The sequence below is a fragment of the Dicentrarchus labrax genome, unplaced genomic scaffold (genome assembly GCF_905237075.1).
Source record: "Dicentrarchus labrax unplaced genomic scaffold, dlabrax2021, whole genome shotgun sequence".
NCBI classification, from domain to species: domain Eukaryota; kingdom Metazoa; phylum Chordata; class Actinopteri; family Moronidae; genus Dicentrarchus; species Dicentrarchus labrax.
Window position 1 is genome coordinate 9,360,355 of NW_026136720.1, and position 22,502 is coordinate 9,382,856.

Genomic DNA, 22,502 nt, shown 5'->3' on the forward strand with positions numbered 1-22,502 from the left:
GAATCATTATGAAGGCCAACCTTCAGACTTTTATCCAAATAAGCACCTGCCTGTCATTTGTGTTATTTAGACTGTGAAAATTAGCAGGCGTTCATCAGTATGAGAGAGATGCTATCAGATAAGTAGATGCTCTAGACACCATTAGACACAGAATATCTGAATATTATGTGGAATCTTGAAGACTGGGGAGGTGACTTTCAGACAGAAGAAACAGAGGGATCAAATGTGACTCAAACTGGGAGGTCGGTTCTTCTTTTATGAAGTCAAAACATGCTTTTCTGTCATTAAACACTTTGAAATCACTGACAAATTACAAGCACACACCAGGCTGATTAATTTTCCATTGATTTCACTTCCCTTCAATCCCCTTTCCAGGAATGTATTCCTGCTGTGTGCCATTGTACAGAAAACCTTACTGGTGATGACTAAATTATTCTGGTTGTTGGGAATGTTTCCAAACCTCAACTCCATGAAATAAAAACCCATGATTTTACTCATTTTCCAATCACCACCGTCCTCGTTTATATTGCTTGTCACGCCCCCTGAGGATGCTCGTAAGTCCTACTCTTAACTGGAATTGGTATACAAAGTTTCCAGTGGGTGTATGTGTGTGTGGACACCATTTATCATGGGACGCATTCAAGCAACATTTCCCCTAACCTCATGTACTTTGGGATCATGTCCAGAAGAGTAAAACTAATGGTAATCCTAATGACATCCCAGGTTAGGGGATATTAGACCCTTACTAATCATAACAAAATATTGTTAATTTATTACGTCAGACACATCAGTATGTCAAATTAGGTGACCATGGTCCCTCAAATTCCAGATGTGTCCAAGAGACATGTCAAGACTACAAGTTGAAGACTGACCAACGCTGTTGGTTTGCTTGCAGTTTTTAGCCAGAAATATCTCACACACTATTAGATGACATGACATTCATGGGCCTAAATATGTAGGTGATTCCCTCACCTTTACTTTTGGTTTTGGTTAAGAGTGAAGTGTTTCAACAACTATTGCATGGATTTCCATGACATTTTGTACAAGTATTTATGGTGTTCAAAGGATGTATCCTAATGATTTATCTACTTAATGGATAGGCACAAAATTCATTCAGACATTAATCTTTCTCAGGATGATGTATCCTAATGATTTCCTAGTGATTACCTAACCTTTCTTGTAGCACCACCATGAGGTTGACATGTCAAGTGTAATGCCTCAATAACTATTGGATAGTTTATCATGTAATTTGATGTAGACCGTAAGGGTCTTTGTGCCAATTAGCATTTACATATGGTAAATACTTCATGCCTAAATGTTCACATCTTTGCTCACCCCACCCTACATATGATATAATAAACTAGTGACTAAACATGGTTACCTTTCTGCTTATACCATCCTCATCAGCACTATCAAACACATAATAGACATTGTCCTTCCAAGCTAGAAAAGACAAAAATATTCTGACTTTTCTGTCTGGGCCTTGTGAGACATCCCAGAGGCAGAAACAGTTTTCTTTAAGTATGACAAACTATTGTTGGGCTGATATCTTGCAGTCTTAACCTTGCATGTTAACTTTCAGCACCTGCACTATGTGAGAATCCCACGAGAGCCAAGGAAGTTCTGGTTATTGATTTGCAGGAAGGAGGCATTATGGAATAGAGGGGCAGGAGCAGGTCGGAGGTAACGTGAGGTAAAAGGTCTGTGACGCTGATATGTTTTTTATTCAAGCAGCATTTACTGGGCTACACATTCTTGTGCAAAGCTCATTTACTTATTTACGTCTGCTTATACAGGCATGGAAGCAAACAGAGACATTCACATAAAACCACAAAGACCGACAGACACAGCTACGTACTGTACATGCAGACATTTGGGATACTGGCCTAAATATGTGAACAGTTGTTTGGTCTTAGCACATTAGGATCCATGACAGAGCTCAACTCCTCTTTTGAAATTCTGCTGAATGGGGGGGGGGGTTTGGAAATGTTTTAAACTAGACAAGCGGGAATTGGGAAGGCTGTGGGGGAATTGAGGGATGACCATCCAGCAGAGAGAGGAAGCTGTGCCAGATTCTCAAAGACTACACTATGACTCATAGGTCAAGGCCCCCAGGATTTTTCTCATAATTTGAGTGCTGAATCACATGCTGAACTCATACACTCTGTTCTGCTTTTCTGTTATGATCTCCATTGCTTTGATTTAAGTAATACTAATCTCCCAGGGATGAGGGGAGAAATGGGAAGAGAGTCAGAAATAAAGCAAGGGATAGTAAACCAGTTATCAGTTGAGTCAGGAGAGGGGGATTACATGTGAACAAAGTTAGGTCTGTTGAGGATGTAGCTGATGGCCATTGTTGTGAGATCCCATGTGTGGTGATGAAGCTGGGGCCAAACTGATGATTGGGATCATCATGATGACTCCTTACTCTTTGAGCTCCCTCAGGGCTGGGATGTGTTATGAAAGCTGTTGTATGTCAAGGTCATGGTTAGGGTGTCAGAGCTGCTCTGGTTTATCTCTTGATCAGGTTACAAGATGACCGAAGAGCTGGACTGGATATACTCTCCTCCTCTTCACCCTGTCACCTTTTTCTCTGTAAGTGTAAGTTAAGAGTACATACAGTAATAAAGACAATGATGATGAATGAATTTAGGACAGGCTTTTTCTGACCTCTTGGTTTAAATCTGGTAGCTTGCTTTGAACAATCCATTCAAAATTGAGCCACATTTCGCTTCTTTTCTTTGCTCTCTAGCTTTGCCTTTGATGAGGTCATGACCCTTTAGGAGACTCCCAGTAGGTTTGCCTTTTAACAGTCACACTCGCTGCCCAATAAGCATTGTGCATTCCTGACATTCTGGAAAGACAGTGTCAACGGTCTTAAACCCTTAAAGTGAAAGGTGTGTGTGTGTGTGTGTGTGTGTGTGTGTGTGTGTGTGTGTGTGTGTGTGTGTGTGTGTTGCAGCTGGGATGGTCATATTACACAATGTCACATGCAACAGTCAAGCATCCACGATCCAACCTGTGCATTTCTCAGAATCATCTATTAAATACCTTCAGTAGACCGTAGATTTATAGTCTTAGTTTAACAGTTCCTGAAACCAGACTACAGTTGAAACGGTATGGACTGCAAACTCCAAAGGGATTCCGTCTTTGCCTTACAGTGAGCTCCCTACCACACACACACACACACACACACACACACACACACACACACACACACACACACACACACACACACACACACACACACACACAAACACACAGACACTCTTTAATAATAGCAGGTGTGCGTCCCTCATCATACAGCTGCACACCAGAGCATGAGAGTGAAGTAAAGCTATACGGATAGAAAGACACTTACTGTAAGCATAGTGAGTTTTTGTGTGTGTATGTGTGTGCGTGAGAGAGAGAAAGAGAGAGAAAGAGAGAGAGAGAGTGAAAGAGTATTAGAGAGGATCCAGACAAATTTAGACATACTGCAGCAGGGAGAGAAGGAACTAGAGAGGAATATTTTTGTGAGTGGAAGAAGCAGTAAGAGAAAGAAAGCAAGAATTAGAAAAGAAAGAGTGGTTGGTTTACTGATTGGCAGAACCTCAAGAAGGCAAAAGTGGTTTTAGGAAAACTTTAAAAGCGACTGGGAAAAGGGAATGGAAGAGAAAAGAACCTGGTAAAACAAAATCAGTGGAAACAGCTCAGTGGTGAGAAAGTTAAATTTTTAGTGGAGCGAAGTGTTCTAATCTTTTCTCTCCTGAGGGCGTTTTTGGAAGCGTCTCTCATCAGTCTGGGCAGGACTCGGTTGTCCCTGTATTCCTCCCTGCCTCCCTCCTCTGTTTTCCCTTAGTTCACTGCAGTAGAGCGTAACTAGAGCCACGCGATGACTACAGGTTGAGAAGTGAGTGAGAGAAAGGGAGACAGAGATCAAGGAGAGGAGAGACTGATGCACACCTCACACATTGGAGTTTGGAGTCACTGTGCAGCCCACAAAGGTGAGGTGAGGGGAGAATGTCTTAGCAGTTTGTGAGCTTTACCAGAGCATGAGGGTTGTGCATGTGCATGTATATCTATGGGTCTATATGTAAACATGTCTGTAGGTGAGAGTGTGACCATGATTAGGGTTGAATTAGAGCATTGAGCAAGCGGCTACATGCAGTGGATCTGTTTGAGCTGAGAGTTTTCTTTGAATCCTCAGTGAACGCTGCTATTCATATTTTTGTGTGTAAACCATTCTCATGTCAGTGATCAGACCTTGAAGCATGTGTGACAGGTTTGCCTTTCCAAGATCACAGTTTGGTGTGTGTATGAATCAGCCTGTGAAGCGGAGCAAAAGACACATTGTGGAAGTCACTGCATGTGAGTGCACATGTATTTGTGCACGTGTTTGTTTCTCTTTGATTTAATTGTAATTTCGGATCCCTAAGAGATTCATAAACAACAACCAATTGTTCAGCTGTGTCAGCAGTGGACACCTGGTGAAGGACAGACAGACTGTAGAGACTCATCTGGCCACAATATGGGCTGCCTGCACACTTTTCTGTCACATTTAAAATTGTTGGATTCCTTTTGTAAAAGATTTGTATTTGCAACAGACCTCAGATGTTATGACAGTGATGAGAAGCAGAAAACAGATGTAGTAAAACTGATGTAAGAGCGTCTCTGCAGAATCTGCAAGCAAAATAAATGTGAAGAAGTAACTGCAGTGGTGGTACTGTCCTGACCATACCTGCATGCTAATACTGTTTACGCTTTACATGTACAGCATATGCCCGTACAAGATGTTAAAGAATTACTTTGTTTTCTTTGTTTCTCATTCACAGTTAGATTGATTTATCTCTACATTCTGGTTATCTTGCTTCCAGCCCACTGGTGACAGCTCAGAGCTTAGAGCTTCCAGGGTGTGGCTGAGGGACCTATGGGTGGGGCTCAGGTAGAGCAGATAGAGAGGTAACTGTGGAATATTTGAGATTCCTCAGCAGAGCTTCTTCTGCAGTGAATACACCCAGCCCCCAACCTGAGTGCCCCCACCCAAACTCTGTTCCCTCACCTACCACCAGGCACTCTGCTTCCCCTCCCCTCACTCCCCACACACACTTTATCTTCTCTGCCCTGAGAGTGGAACCTGCTCAGTCATGCCAGTCTGCCTCCTTGTGCCAGCCTAACTACCACACACATTTAAAAGGTGGAAAATCATCCTCAGAGCTGCCAGGTGTGGCATTCCCTCGTCAAGTATTTTGCCAGGTGTGCCATCAGCATGTCTGAGTTAAGGAGACAACAATATTACAGTATGTGAAAGGGACTTGTGCAGAGGAAGAATGTTTTCTGATCTTGATTTTCTAAGTGTGTGATGAACAACACAAATCAATCAAGCTGCCCATTCTGATATATTTTTCTTGTGATGTGTGTGTGTATAACATACTTTCTGTCAGCGATCAAGATAATTATCTTAGATTACTATGTTTCACTCCCAAGACAAATGGGAAGTTTAGGTGTGTGTGTGTGTGTGTGTGTGTGTGTGTGTGTGTGTGTGTGTGTGTGTGTGTGTGTGTGTGTGTGTGTGTGTGTGTGTGTGTGTTTATGACTGATTGAGCAGCCATAAACCTTTTGCAATCACAAGGACATAAATAAAAAGTTCTGTGTGTACATGCATCAAACTATCTGTCTTTTAGACTGCAGATGACTTCATAATACAGCTCTGATGTCTGTTTTTCTTTTATTTTTTGCCAAGCTACTCTCAAGCATCCATAAAAAAAAGAATATCATAAGCTTTTATATCCTGTGCAAGGCAAGCACCACTCACATGGACTCAATAATAATTACAATAACAGCACAATTATAACATCAACACCAAAATTATGACAAATTGCCAGATTTGTCAATAAGTCAGCAATCATATTCATAGGCACATTATCAGGGGACTATTCAGGTACCTACTTGAAACCTTTATAGGTGAACTGATTGATTTATGAGATTGAAAGTTGGGGTGAGGTCAGAAATCCAGGTGTACAGTGTTGTGAGTTGAAGGTGCCAGACACAGATTCCACTGAGAACAATAGAACGGACGAAGGATGTTTGACATAAATTGAATGTTTACTGGAAACATTGGCTGAGAGAAACAGAAAGCTAAAGGTGTCATTGATAGCCAAGGGAATTAAACCTCAGGCCATTTGCGAAAGGAGTGGGAAAGATGGAAAGAGAAGGGTGTGACAGAAGAGGGAGACAGCAGAGAAGTGAGAGAGAGTCCCTGTCCAGCTGTATGACAGAAGTGTTGGCCTGGTAAAGCTTTTCAATGGCCCAGTAAATGCTGCTGGAATGAAAACCATCACGTTACCTCCTGCTCCTGCTCCTGCACCTCTATCCCATAATGCCTTCTCCCTGCTTTAGTGGCTACGTGGGTCTGGCAATGGTGTGGTTTTCATTAGTCAATTACAACCTCTGGGTGCTTTTTAGAAACACTCTTCTTTCCTATTCTTGCTCCTTTTTTTTCTTTCTGAGGTTTCCTTTCACTCCGCTTGGTACCACCTTCCTTTCTTTTTTGCTCTCTGAATTTCACTGAATATCTTAGATTAAGCAATTACACATTTATGATATGATATGAACTTTTTATTGCCTTCTGTGTTCTAGCCTTGGTTATGACAACCTTTGTTTTTAATTTAAAAGGTAAGTCAATTAAAATAATAAAAGTATGGTACTTACTGGCTCTTGTATTTGCATGTAGAGATGCATGCACAGAGCAAGATACTCCTGCCTTTTCACATGTAGGCAAAGCCAACAAATGCAAGCTCTCACTTGCTCATCTGCATTTATCAATGCATGCAACAATAGGATAACTCAATATGCCTTCAGGGATTAAAATTGAATAAAACCTCAGACAAAAATGCAGTGACCCTCAAAACATTTTGAAAGACACATTGAGGGTGTTCCTGTTGGATTTTCTCTGTCAAAGTGCAGCAGTCAGGCCATGTCCATGGGTTCGCTCAAATAAGACAAAGTGGAAATATCTACCCGATAGCATGGAAATGAAAAAATCATCAAATTCTAGGCTTGCAAATACTTGCTAATTAGTTTCCCACTATTGTAATATCTGAAGCATGCCCGTTGCCATTATGCAGGTAGGCACTAGCTTGTTACAATGTAAATAATTTAATACACAATGATGAATTACTGTGGAATGTTAGCAGACAAAAGCAGTGAAATATTATATGAATGCATTTTTCACTGCTAATAGCTCAGACTTAACACCCTGTGTGTGTAAAGCTGTGTAAGAACATTGGCCTACAGCAACAGCTCAGTTTGTCAAGTGTGTGGTTTTGTAGGTTAAACCATTGTAGGCAGTTTAGCTCATTGGGAGTAAAGTACAGGGCACAGAGCAGCAGGTTTTGTGTTCACTATTGCTCTGCACGCTCTGGCTGAGTTGTTGGAAGACACTCAGCCATTGTATGTTTGTTCCTGTTTTCCTCATTGATGGACATCAGAGCATAAGGCTCTGGCCGACCATATAAAGTGCTAATATAGTAAATTGCAGGAAATGAGAAACAAATGGCATCAGAGGCCACAGACATAACTGGAGTGCAGCAAAATTATCACCAAACACCACCAAGTCTCACATACTAGACCCCCGCTAAGCATTTCCTCCCAGATAAGTGTTTCCTCTGCTCAGCTAGAGCAAAAGGTCTTAACCCATTTACTTTGCTCAGGTTCTGGCTGCCTGGATCCATTTATTCAATTCATATCAGCTGTTAATACCCTCATTGTATATTTGCTGTTAATGCCAGCATTAGCTTTTATCAGTTTACATTTTGTTGTGGATGGGATATAGTTTTCTAATGTGTATGACGAATGTTGTCTTACTCAGCTTGTCATACATTCCCCCCACTAATCTTTGTTTGGAGTTGTTTAATGAATCTGTGCTTTGGTTTAGAGTATAGATCACTGGTAATACTGTAGAAGGGATAACCAGTTTCATTCTGTCCTTCTATGTTCTTGCTACTTCACATAGTAAGAATTGATTTAAAACTGTTGGGTCACATGCTGATACGGTTTCAGAGCCAATAATTATTTCATGTTCTTTTAGCAAATTGTACCACACTGTCAGTTTTAAACCCTGTAACCGATCGCAACACTTTCTCTGAGACCTTAGCAGACAGCCAGGGTTGGGGGCATGGAGATAATAATCTCCTGACAACTGCTTTGACTTTTAGCTTTGTTTGAAGCCACATAACTTACTTAATGAACCAAAATTCCAGCCTTGAGCTTTAGCCAGTCAACCTCTTATCAGTTTTGTGTTTATTACTTTTGATGGTTAAAACATGTAATCTGTGCAAGGTACAAGCTGGACTCCAGATTGCATCCATCACCTCACCTGATTTGGATGCAGTGCCATTGAGATCATAAAGCCTCCCAGCAGGGAGCGTGCGCGAGAATGCCAAGAGCGGATAATGCCAAAGTTAACACACAAAGTAAAGCACACCCGCACAGCGCACATGCAAAAGGCACATAGGCACAGGTATACAATCTTAGCCCTACATTTGACATCCAATATGAAAAGTGTTGAACTGTGTTCCAGCTTTTCGCGGTTAACAGTCATTCAACCACTACTGGTCTTGTCTTTATCAAACATGTATTTGTGACCACACATTTTGCACTCTGGCAATTAACATTTCTGCAGTGTTTTTCACATGTATTTACTTATTACTTACTTGTTACTGAATAACTTGTCGATGCATCTATGTGGGGGAAAATGCAAGTCACTTTTGACAAAAGCATATGCCAAAATAGCTAGGTTTACCTGTTTCTATTTTTCATTCACCAATAGGTAGTTTCTCTGAAATTAGGACCACAGTTCTGCTTTGGCTACACTCTCTCCCCTCCCTACTTTCAAAGAGACAGAAAATGGGCAAATGCTTCTTTGTGTGGGGGGAGTCTTTCCAGCAGTGAAGTCACATTGGGAGGGTGCTTACGAAGCAGAGATACAGCATGAAGGATGAGAGGGAAAACAAAAAGTTTGACCTTCTGGCCACGATCCTAGTATTTTTTAGTCTTTCTCAAGTTAGCTTGAGGGTAGTAGGATAATGCAGTATCACTGTGTTGTGTTCATTCATTAAGAATGAATGAGGGAGAGAGAGAGGCCTAAAAAGAGCATGCAGTGGGGAGAGGATTTGTGGTTGCACGGCTGCGTCTGTGTGTCTGTGCTTGTCTGCATGTGTTTGTCACAATAGTAAAAGTTAACTTAACTCCTTGTGGTCACAGCTCTGTGGTCTCATGGACTAGATGAACTCAAACGTCACACGCACACATGACTCAGAACACCTCTAGGTGACTCCACATGGCAGAGCACCCAGTGTGTCACAAAACCACACAGCTGTACATTCCCAGACTCTGAGAGTGGGATTAGATTAGCAAAGTGGAACACTTGCATCTGTAGGCGATGGCTGTGTTTTTGTCTGATTGCATCTGTGTGTTTATCTATGTCTGCACATAAACAGAGTCTGTGAGACTCATGCCAGCTCAAGGTGTGTGGGAAGCAACAATCAGCACTGGCTGCTTTTTTATTAGTTATGTGAAAGTTCTCTAGTGAGCTCCGATAGGTCAGCTTGTTATGGCTGCATAATTGGCACTATGTGAGTGTGTGTGTGTGTGTGTGTGTGTGTGTGTGTGTGTGTGTGTGTGTGTGTGTGTGTGTGGAGATATATATATATATGTATATAGAAGAAGAAGAAGAAGAAGAAGAAGAAGAAGAAGAAACATACTTTTCTAAAGTAGTTTTCAGCTCTAAACTCACAACTGTACAGTGCTGAAGCAGTTTCATGTTTCCTCTATTGTATAATATGCGTGTATGCCATATTTTTGGGCTTTGGCATCTGATGTGGAAGCTAAATCATTTTATTCTTCAGGGCTATCCTACCTGATGTGAAGGTTTTGATAAAAGAGCTAAACACATGGAGAGTTTCATCACAAGCTGAGTGTTTTCCTGCATGCCGGCCTTCAATTTGTCCCATGAAGTGCATGTCAAACATGGTCAGCAGTAGCTGCACAGAGGCTGATGATTTAGAAGTTATAGTAGTGACATTGTGATTGCTGGTATTGTAAATGAGGCTGACAGGCATTGTAATGAAGGACAATATCTACTACAGCTTCAGGCAGAGGGCTGAAAGTTGAAGGTGGCCATGGTGCAGCACAAAAGCAGTAAATTCAGTCATATTTTGGTGAAGTAATTACTGTTTGGATCATAATGAGCATTCGGACGGACAGCCAAGAAGTGGATTATGCTGCAGGAGTGGTTTGAGAAGTTTCTTTTGATACCTTATTTCGACCACAGACACCTGTCAAACCTAAATAGAGTTGGTGTACTTAAGATAGATTTTGGGTGGATTATCACTTTAAGCACAGCATGGAAAAAGAAAGACAGGCTGCGGGTTTCAGGTCCAGTTTTTGTTCTCTTTGAGTATCCATGTATGCTTGTGTGTTAAGCATGTGTATGGAGATAGAGCCTGTGGTAGTGTGTGTGTTGTTTCAGCTTAGATGGTGTTGAGTGTCCATTAAAGTGGTGCTGAATGACTAGTGTGGAGGGTGCTGAGAGTGGACATACTGGGGGTGAGTCTAGTGTTGATAACCCAGTGAGCAATTGCAAGTCAACAATAACTGCTGATAACTGCAACTGACCATGAGAGTGTTGAATTCAAGTTTGAAGCATTGAAGTGACAGAGAGCAAATTGCAAATGCAACAGAGGAAAATAACAGCAGATAGGGATGGGGGTGGGTGGGATCGAGTAAGCAGTGATGTGCCGAGGGAGGAAAGAGGAGCAGGATGCCACCATCTGTTACCCACATGCACACCCCACAGCAGTCACATAAATCTCAGCCGAGCTCAGCAATGCAAGGCTGCATTCCGCCAGGCTAAACGTGCACTGGCTGGCTACCTCAACAGAAATGTGCAGCTCATGCGACACACAGATCCAAGTTATACATTCAGCGTATATACTGTAGCAAAAGGGGTTAATATGAAACATAATGGACAGAGCAGGATGCTGGATTGATCTGGGAGTGTGAGAAAGTGTATTGCAAACCCTTTCTCCAGAGAATTGGGACGTTGATAGGCTGGTGTAAATTAAATTATCAACTTGCCAGCATGTAGAGAATTAAGTAAGACTTGGTAGAATACTTGCACAATCTTTTTAAATATGCTACTGCCACAGTAGATGCATGAATTATAGCATATAACTATTGGCTAGAAATCTGTAGGAAAATACTGCAGCTAGGCAATGGTTGATTTAAAAGTTGTTTATAAAGGCAAAGTTCTTCTGTTCTTCTGGTGTGGTCTCTTGGCCCTCCGCTACATTAGGAACTGTGGATGTGCAAATACACAGGGCACACACACACAAACACACACAGTTACAGGTTACTAGGGTTAAAGCCAAGCTCAAGCCTGGGAATGTGTGGATGAGTTGGGTGTTCCTGTGCTGTACAGATAGGGTGGTGACTTGCAATGTCGATTCTTCCCATGAGCCTTTGTTTGTTGTTTGCTACACTGCTGGTTTGTGCGGCATCTTCCGTGTCAATATAATTTCTCATGCCCTTGCCCCTATTTCAGCCACAGGTGAAATAGCTATGAATTGTTTTTTTCCTGGGAAAGTTACATAACAGTTTTCATCTCTTTCTTGATGATTGTTTGTGTTTTGTAGATAAATGATAAATTACATGTTATTAAAAGGCGGTAATTTGCGGTAGTTTATTCTATAGTTGTTAATTGCACTTCAAATGACTAGTTCAAAAATCACTGCTGGTAATGCAAGAAATGCACTACCACAGCAACATACTCATTTACACTTCTCTTCTCTTCTTTCCTCTTGCTCTTTGCAGTCCAATACTTTATTTTACTGCAGGATAAGGGATGCAGCCTTTTTAAATTGATCCTAAAAGCTGATTTGACTTGTAGTTGAGATGAGTGTGACCTTTGAACCTCTCCCCTCTAAAGGTTCAACATTCAAAGAAATGCTCTTCCCCTTATCCATAAAACTATCCAAATGGTGCAGTAAAACCAGTAGTTTTCTACATTATTTTTCACTTTGTCAATAACCATGACATTTCCTTGCCATGTCTCTGATGATACCCATATTAGAAATTACAGTGTTGTGGAAACAATGCCTTTGAGGGGCACAAGGTTACCAACTTTTGGTTGCAATGTAAAGAGGCATTTTATTCTGTAAATATATCTTGCATGTTTTAAGTTTGTCTCCATGTTAGACCTTTTTTACCCTCTTTAAATTGTCTAAGATATATAGAATGTTAAAGAAACATTGTTATAAAAAGTCATCTTTTCCATCTTTCAGACACATATTTTTGGCTTTTTTGGTCTGATTTCATGGAACTTAAGATCGATTGAAATCATTGCTGGTGAAGAAATTATATAATAATAGAGCGGCCAGAGATGAGTCACCACTAATTTCACGTTCCCTTTCAAACCCGCTGTTCAATTGTACCGTGGGTGAACTGAGCCCGGCCAATGAGAAAGCCCAGTCATGACATCACAGTCATGCAGTGTGGCAGATGGATGGGGAAGAACGTTCCAGAAAAAACATCAGAAACACTGCAGCAGAAGCAGAAGTTAAACTCTTGTTTCATTAGTCACTCACCAATGATCAGCAGAATTGGTTAGAGGGTGATATCCAGCCAGAGGTCTTGCTTACGAGGCAGGAACACAGTGACACTCTACGGTTACTTTAGGATAAGGAAACCATAAAATAATCACAGCCTTGCAGAGTGCCATTGCTGTACGTCCATCATCAGTCCTTCATCAGCATGCTTCTGCTCTGAGGCTACGAGGACCACAGCCAAAGTGGCTGCTTGCCTTATCCTCTGTATATGAGGTAGATGAACGTCCTTTGGAATATAATTGAAGACTATGGGGAACGCCGCACAGGGACTATGGATCTGAGGTATTGTTCCAGAAAGTATTGGGAGACAGCTGATTAATCTAATTTTCCAAATACATTAACAAAATGGCCAGCTGATGAAAGCCTTGGCATGTGAGGTAACTATCGGTCCAGCTGGCTTTACTCCAACAACAAAGCCAGCCAGCTGCCCAGCTGCCAATTAATCTGTGGTTTTAGCCTCTTCCTGCTAACTTAAATCTGGTTTACCGTTATCAGAGCATGTATCAGAAATACTGTAGCTTTTCTCTGAATGATAGAGATTTAAAGCACTGCGTATCATCAAGATGGGCTGATTATGCAGCCAGTCACATATTTAGTCAGCAGCTGCAGGACAGGGACAGCTGTGACTTCCTGAATCCCACCTACTGAAATTGTTGCCAAGCCAGACTAATCACAGCTGGAGCAATCTCATTCCAATATGATCTGATGCAGCTTGCATACATTTCTTAAGAAACCCTGACATGTTTTATGATTGGGGGTGTTATCTTAAAAATGGTTGAAAAAGGAAAGTGCTCAAGGTTGTATGGACCATCTTTAAACATATACTGAAGAGCTGGTTGAATCTGCTCCAGGTATTTTAGGATTCAGAGTGCCTGCCCAGCAGCAACAGAGCGCTACTGTGGGGTTTATTTAATCTATTCAACATCATTTGTTGACATAAAACTGATGAATGGATGAGGAAGAATGTGTAAATCTATCCACTCATTTCCCCCCTCCTTATCAAACAAGCCATTCAATGAAATCAGATCATTAGGCATTTTAGGAAATGATCAAAAGAAACTTAAAGGCACAGACACTAGTGTCATACCACTACTGGCTATCTCTTGTGTCTGCCTCACAAAGCATAAAACTTGTTCATCTTCCCTCTCTCTATGTCTCTCCTTTTCTCTCTTCTACTTCTTCCTTTCATCTTTGGCCAGAAAGTTTTTGGACATGTAACATGTAAAAAAATGCAGGAAGGAGAAGAAGAAAGAAAGGACAGTTCTAAAGGAATATGGCTCGTATTAATCTGGAAATATTGCTTTACCTCATCTGAACTAAATTACTGGTCTGAACTCGCTGTCCTCAGAGAGCAGGCAGAGCGCCACCGGCAGCCCAGATGGGCAAGGAGTGGTCGGCAGATCTGTCACCGTGACCACGGTGAGCGCATGAACCCCCAGTCTGTGGAGCTCTGTAACTGTCCTTTTATATAGCGGATCAAAAGTGTTTCTTTGTTTTTGTTGGTTTCAGATTTTATACTCAGGGGCAACGTCTCTGGAGAAGAATCCAGACATTTTGAGACTGTCTCTTTCTTTGTTTCCTGCTATCTTTGTGGCTTTGTGCATGTGTATTGTTAGGAGACCCAAAGAGCAAATATGTAAAGATAATAAGAGCTGATCTGTTATTGTTAAAATTAAGGATATCCTTTTAGTTTGTGCATTTGAACAATTCTATGGATGATTTAAGGACATGGTCATACTAGTGCCTGGTTGTTGTGCAAGATCCAAGTGCTCGTTGCTGGAGGCCATGAAATCTAAAGTTAGAAGAGTGGAACTGGCTTATAGAGTGGCTGAAGCTTGCCAAGGCTTGTGGTTTCTACTGGTAAGGAGCAGAGGCAGGCACAAGTGACTGCTGCCCCTCTCACTGCTACTCCAAGGAATTTAAAGGTGTGATTGCACACGCTACGAGTAAACACTGGCCCATCTGCTCTCTCTCTCACCCATAACTGAGCGGATCTGACACACGAACATTTCAGTATGCTATGTAGTAAGATAGACAGGAGCCTCAGAGAGACAAAATAGATATATGACTATTACATAATAACATCACAATGGCCAGTGGCACTGAGTCAAGCAGTACTTTCTATGATCGCTCATACCTCGACCTGTCAGAGCTGAGGGCCACTTTTATAGAAATAGTTTATAACTGTGAAAAGTGCTCAAACGACACACTTGTATCAAATAAAAGGCTTTGCTTGTTGCATCACTCTGCTGTCCGCAGATGAGTAACAGTGCTTGATTCCAGAGAGAGGAGAGAGGCTTTCTGTCATTGTGTCCATTGGTCAGAAGGAGGAGGTCAGCGGAAGAGGAGGAGGAGGAGGAGGAGGAGGAGGAGGTGTATTTTTGTTCTTACATCAACTCCAGTTTTCACCTTTAAAAAATTTTACAAGACAGAGGAAATCTGTGATTTATCTCCAACAATGATCTTTCATGAAAGAAATCATAAATTACCTTGCAGCTGCCCTTGAAAAGAGTCTCTAACATAAACCAGCAGGAATGTTATGGTAAGTGACAACAAGTTAACAGGCTCATCAAAGAAATACTGGAATACATATAACAAATTGCATTACCCCTCATTCCGGTCCAAGTCTCTTTTTATTGAGAATCTGTCCATACAAAGTCTGATCGGATATTAATATTTTCCAAAATAATATAGCTGCAGAGTACATACACAGCCTAAAGCAGTTAGTAAAGCAATTTGCATATGTTTGACAGCTAAAAAGCTCGGCATTCTGACAAGATAGCCTGCATCACAGCTTTCCTTTGATGGTTTCCCAGGCCTATACTACTTTACTACTTTATGTCATATGTTTTGTATTATATCTGTAGAGACATGAGTATCAGTGTTGATCTGTTGTGACAGGAAGGTTTGGACCAGAATTAGAAAGCCTGATCAAAATATTGATGTTTTGTTTGATACCAACAGACTTAGGAGGCATGATACTCTTGAGAAATGTCCCTGAGCTAGAGGTACAGCCTTTAGTTTTTTAACTCAAGCAGGTGTGTATGTGTGCAATAAGACAGTTTTTGATAATTGTAGAAATACTTACATTTACCTAAGGATCTAAGTATTTGGGTGTTTTATATATATACTGTATATATAAATATTTTGGGGGATTTTATTGCCTTTGATTGATAGTGACAGGAACATGGGGGAGAGAGGGGAATGACATACAGCAAAGGGCCGCAGGTTGGATTTGAACCCTGGGCTGTGACAGCAAGGACTCAGCCTTGGTAAATGGGGCACCAGCTCTGTGACATTCTGGGATGGGACCAAATGTGTTATAATTTCTGCTTTTCTGAAGAGCTGACATACGTTGATGCTGGGAAATAAGGCAATTGTGTGTCCCAAGGAGTTGGTGCATCCTTCCAGGCTGACGTCCATCAAGAAGCCTCTGGTGTGTGTTGTAATGATGTCATATTACATATATTACATTTCACTCTTCTTTCATCTTTTTTTGCTTTGAAGTTCTATATTTTGCCTCTGATGGATTATATCTTCTTTTTTTTTTTTTAATTATCAGTAAATAATAATATGACATTTTTCTGGAACTTCTACTTGGTAACATAAATTTTTTTGTTCAACATTGAACTACATCAACCCACACAGCACAACCCTCGGTGTAGTATGAGCAGTGATTTATCTATAAATTAAATTTGGAGGCATAGGGACAGTGGTGTCAGATAATTTTTATTCCCTCCTTTTTGGAGGCCCTCCACCCATTCTGCAGTCTTGTTGACAAGCACAATGGTCGGCGCATGTCATAGTGAGTTGAAATGTCAACTGGCCATGATACATCACTGTCATATTTCCCAGTGTTGATGCACATCAATTCCTTAGGAAGCCAGTACTTAAGCTGTCTATATCTAACAACAAGCCTTACAGAGCTAAAAAGTTGGCACACCCCTTCAGTCAGTGTTTGTACATTCACCTGGCTTGCATATAGTCGACCTCTGACCTCAGGAAACACATCCCCGTGGGAGACGGAAATGTGCCTGTGAGAGGCCCGCTCGTGGGCGGCAAAGTGGTTTTATACACAGACTGGCATTATCTGCATCTCCTGCTCCACTCAAAGGACAGGGCCACTAAATATACCCTGTGAGGCCTTCCCAGGCTCCTTTGGGCTGGGGAGATGCGGCCGCTGCTTGGGACGAAGGCCAATGACATGGCTGCAGACCTCCAAGGAAAGTATTTTTAAGGTCGATTACAGGGTACAGTGCCTTTAGATGGCCGACTGTTGCTGAGGAGGCCTCATATTAAAGGTTTATGCGGAGAAGGACCAGAGAAGTCTGCCTTAGCTCACCCCAGCTCCCATTGTTACCACACACCCACTGAGACAGTGCAAACTGAAGGATTCATGGGGTGATGCATGCAGTATATGTGTGTGTGTGTGTGTGTGTGTGTGTGTGTGTGTGTGTGTGTGTGTGTGTGTGTATGCAATTTATCTACAAATTCTTGTTAATTTAAGGTTATGTAATGTCAACCAGATAAGTGGTCAGGGGGACATAACCAGATAAGGGGAGGACTTATCATGCAGCTTCACTGCAACAGTTTATGCAAGACTTTCTACAGAAACAATGGCCTTAAATTAGATGAGTCACAAGCATTTGCTTTAAGTTCATGACCTTTTTTTTTTTTTTTTTCAAAAGTTACATTTGTTTTAGAACTAACTTCCTTGTTTGTGTTACTATCATTCAACCACAGCCTAGCAAGGAAACATGGTCAGGGAAAACACAAAAACATAAATTCCCAGTAAATAGATTGTAAGTTTAGAAGATTCCCATTTGATTTGAAAAACTGTTAAAGACTCATATTAGTTCTGATTGAACTTTAACATGGAATTCTGTGGATTTTGACCTCCATCTCTTATACTGGAGTGACACTAGTAATGGAAGAAAATGAACAAACTAATCTTTTTGAACCACTCTTTTTAGTGTCCGGTATGGAGCGGGTCAGCGTGTTGAATGTGCTAAGCGCTCATTGCTCATGAAAGACATGAATCTCCAATTTACAGTAGTATATCAGTTCTTCACAGCATGGGGATCCTCATGTTACCTGGAGACTAGATTTAAAAAAGCTCCACAATTCATCCGGCCTATTATCCTCTACTAGAGTGGAGGCGCCTGTTCCATCGATAAAAACTCCATGAAGTCCTTGCGCCAGTTCTCCATACTAAAACAATTTGGCTTACGTTGTTTCCAGTTCATTAAAATGATCCGTTAAGCTGAGCCAGGACAATAATACTTTGTATAGTTTGGGGTTTTGCAGTGTCCATATTCGCACCTAATATACAGGTTATCAGGCAGGGTTTTATATCTATGTTAAGGACACGTGACAAGCTTTCAATAACATTCAACCAAAACCTCTTAACAGGAGGGCAGTACCACAGTAAGTGCATTAGTGTACCCTCCACCTCACAGCCATGCCAGCAAGATTTGGATAATGTGTTATCAAATGCATTCAGATTGCAAGGTGTAATGTAAACTCTGTGTAATATCTTTATCTGTATAATTTTGTATCTGACACACTTTGACACTTTTGTACAACTTGTAAGTGCTCTATCCCATTGTGGGAGGGAAATACACCCATATCACGTTCCCATTGTAATTTAGTTTGGGAGTTTCTGTCAGGAGCAGCAGAACATAATAATTTATACATTACTGAGACTGTACCTTTCCTGACAGCAATTCCCCTAAATTTGTTTAGTCTTTTTCATTCCCTATCTCTTTGGAGAGTAAAGGTTTCATGACAGATTTTATTTGTAGATATGACCGAAATTCTGTATCTATTCGTCCAAATTGTAATTTTAAGTCATTAAACAAGATCATTTTGCCATCACTAATTACTTGGCCCAACCGACTTATATTATGCTGTTGCCATACTTTATTCTTAAGAGGTTTACCTCCTGCGGTAAACGAGGGATTATTCCACAGTGAACATGATAGTAAAGATGTTCCACTAAAGTTCAAACACTTCTGGAGAATTTTGACTACATCACATGAGAGCTGTAAGGCTAGATTATTAATTCTGGAAATGGCTTTAGGATTATACCATAAAACTGTTAAGGTTATGCCTTTGTTATAGGCTTCAAAAATATTTTCCTCAAGCCACTCCCAACTGCCAACCTCTCTAACACCGACATAGGCCCACTGCAGGGGATATCTAGAGTTAAATGCTATATAATATTGGTATATATCTGGAATCTGATCTTCCCCAGAGGGATAGAGGTAAAACTGTCCACCTTTTAATGTCTTCCCTGACTGTTTTAAGAAGTTCTGGTGCATTTATATCAACAATTTTGCTAATTAGAGATCGTATTTTAATTCCTAGATACTTCATACTTTGGGGGGTCCACTTAAAAGGGGATGTGCCCAAATGTGTTTGGTAAGTGAGATGGTTGAGTGGGATGGCCTCACTCTTACTGTAGTTTACTTACTGTAATCACTAATACTAATTCAGGTTATATCCTTTTGGGCCTGTATGGCACAGGCAAGAGGCTCGAGGGCAAGTATAAAAATGGCCGGGGATGCCGGACAGCCTTGGTGTGTAGACTGATAAAGATGAAATAGGTCAGACTTTATGCTATTTGTTTTAACTGATGCAACTGGTTCATGGTAAAGTGCTTTTATCCAATTTATACATACAAAGCCATATTTAGACAATACATAAAACAGATACTTCCATTCTACTCTATCGAAGGCTTTCTCAGCATCCAGCGACACAGCTATCGCTGGGTGCTGATAAGTCTCTGCCCTAGCCATTGCATGTAGAAGCCTCCTTATATTATTTGATGCCATGCGAGTTTGAATAAAGCCTACTTGGTCAATATGTATCAAAGAAGTTATGACATTATCCATTCGCTTTTATTATTATTATCCATTTTGAACTTGACTTTATATGGTATTACTTCCAAGATCACTTTTCAGCAAGCAAGCAAACTTCATAATGTTGGACAGGAACACAGTCTCAACAGAGAAAACATGTAGTGTTTTCATCCATATAAACACAGACAGATAATAAACACAGAATGATTACCACACTTGTTGCTCATTAGAGGGATTATCTTAATCCCCGCTCCCACACACTCACTCATACACTCACACAAGCCCCATTCTCTCTACACAGGCCACACACACTGACCCACACAGCTGACCAGCACTCAATATAAATGAACATCCAGCGAGATGATTTTGGTCCTTTTCATGATTCATTCCAACACGACTCCGGCTGGCCATAAATACAGGCCTGTCAAAATGTGTTCTACCCCACAGAGAGGGGAGTGGTGGAAGGTACAGTAGACACTATTCACCTCTCTGTGTGTTTGGAGGGGGCAGAGGGAAGGTTGGAGTTGGTGGCTTTGGTCTCCATGAAGAGTGAAGTATTGATGGGACAAAAGTGAGGGGAAGGATTGAAAGGCCTATTTGTGCAGATGAGGGCTCTGTGTTTGGTTTGCTGTGGCTCTGCTACAGTTCAATGGCAGCTCTATCCACCCTTTAATATTTCAACCCAGACGCTTTAATCGGACGAAATAAAGGCACCGGAAGATGAAACCCAAAGAGGAAACATCGATATGTGTTTTAGTATTTAACTCTATCACTTTATCACTGTGCTCCAGACATAAATTACATTTTCAGTAAGTTACCCTTCAATTAGCCACAGTTGAGCCCGAGACACCAGTCTAGCGAGGCCCAGCATAGTGATTAACTTGTTTTCACTGTGTGAACATGATTAGCAAATGGGTTGGGTTTTTTATGTGTCCTGGGATAAAAAATCCCTATGTCTCATATGCTTAAATTATGAAATATTTTCATAGAATAAGAAATGAATCACGCATAAAAGGAAGCTCCTATAGATATTAGATCTTTAATTTAATAAGCATCAAGTGCAAATATGCAAGCAACACATTTTGCCACCAAGATTAGATCAAGTTTCAGATTCATCAGGTTCAACAATATATTTATTTGGTTTGTTTTGGGATTTTTTTTTGTCATATCATTCTTTCTTTCATCAGCATCAGGAAAATATTCTTGTAAATGAAGTTCTCGAAGCTGCATCCCTAGAATTACATCCATATTGGATGATTTACATTCTTTGGGGAAGTAGTGTCCTATATGTAGCGAGACAGAAAGCAAAGTCGTGGTGGATGGGTATGAGGTACATCCGACTTTCACACAGGAGACTGGAGTTTGCCTCCCATCACAGACCTGCAATTAACATTTGCAGTTTTATTAACCATAATTAAGAACTTTCCACAACCACATCTTTCAGTTGCCTTATCCCAACCATACCTACAAATGCACAGATCGGCACAGAAACTGACCTTGTTAAGCGGATTGGGTATCGGCCTGGACACGGCGACCCACATTTAAGAAGTAATTTATTGCGTTTATACTGACCGAATGTGATCATAAAATTCAATGTTTCTGCCTTCAGTAACATTAATTTAGTCAGAGTGGCCTGCCAAGTCAAGCAACAAATTTTGAGTGCCACAACAACCGCTGGTCTTAAATAAAAATGATCTCAAAAGCGACAGATATTAAATTTGGGAAAAGGAGAGCACTGTTAAGGATCTCCACTTGATATTAGAAAATGCCTTGAGCTGAGGTATCGGAATCAGTATCGGGAGATAAAAAGTCAAATTGATTCATGACTACACGGAACCAACTCACCTTTAGTGTTTTAGTTGTCTAATCCTAACCATTCCTCAACCATAATGTATTTGTCATAACCCCAATCTTTATGTAACCTTCAACATACCCTACTTACCTTGTGCAGATAGAAATTGAGACTTTTAAAAACATTGTCACTGAGCACAATCTTAAGGCTTTGGCAATAAGTTTGCCTTAAAGCTAATAAAATTTTTTGAAGAAAAAAATGAAGGTGTGTTTGTCAATGCTCCTCCAAGAACATGAGGTACTTAGGTAGGGTGGGGCTTTTCCCCTTTCTTCAACTCTTCCTCTTTCACCTCTAACCCCACCGGACCCAAGCCACCTCCTCCCCTGCACAAACCCCCACACCTTGTCTCCCTGGGAACATCATCACTCCTGGTCCACATGGCGGGGCGAGTACACATCGCCAAGCTGCTAAGTCTACACTGGCTGGGGTGCCCCGTGTTTGCCCTGGGGAAGAGCATGTGTTCGTGGACGCTGGGTTCTCTGGGTCAGAAATGGCACACCAGGGTGTGATGGGCTTTGCTCTGCTGGTCGTGGCCATTGTAGGTGTGAAATTCCCAGAGCTGAGGCTGGCCACTCAGCCCGGCAGCACCAGAGCCCAAAAGTTACTCAGACAGAGGGAGGCAATGGATGGGTTAGACCTTTTGGTTAGCCACCATCACCTGTCTGAGTTGAAACCCACGGTCTCATTTTTCTAGGACTCTTTCTTGTCTCAGTGCACAAAGACACAATACACTCATAGAACTAGTCCTATTTTTTTTTTTTAAATACTGTATATTCCTACTGTAGAGTATTAATATTTTTGTTTGTACTGGACATTTCAGATGTGTAGCAGTCAGTGAGTCATGGAATACATTCACATGTAGTCACCCTCAGTAGCCTTAATTGAGAGTTGCAGGAGTGTTGGTGGCATTGAGGAGGCCTTTCATTGAGGCTCTGGGCGTGCCAGCAAAATGACCTGTAATGATCCTGGTACTGTACATCCTCACTGCAACTGTGGCTAAAATCAGATTGCCAATGTCATTTTACAGCTTGGAAGAAAAACAATGCTCTTACTGTACTTACTTACAGGCTCTACAACTATGAAGCTACATGCACGCCAAGCCGTAGTAATTATTGTATAAAACACAACCCTGAAGTTTGA

The 22,502-nt window shown here is 41.2% G+C and overlaps 1 protein-coding gene across 3 annotated transcripts in view; it reads left to right on the forward strand.

Annotated features, from left to right (window-relative positions):
- The window catches only part of LOC127353510 (zinc finger protein 469), a 184,827-nt gene that overhangs the window by 116,466 nt on the left and 45,859 nt on the right, over nt 1-22,502 (forward strand). For 2 of the 3 annotated variants that reach the window (XM_051382763.1, XM_051382766.1), the window contains exon 1: nt 3,508-3,986. The exons of the other annotated variant lie outside the window; for it this stretch is intronic. The gene's annotated coding sequence lies outside the window, so the exon portion shown is untranslated. Of the gene's footprint in view, nt 1-3,507; nt 3,987-22,502 lie in introns of those variants that run through there. 3 annotated transcript variants of the gene reach the window in all.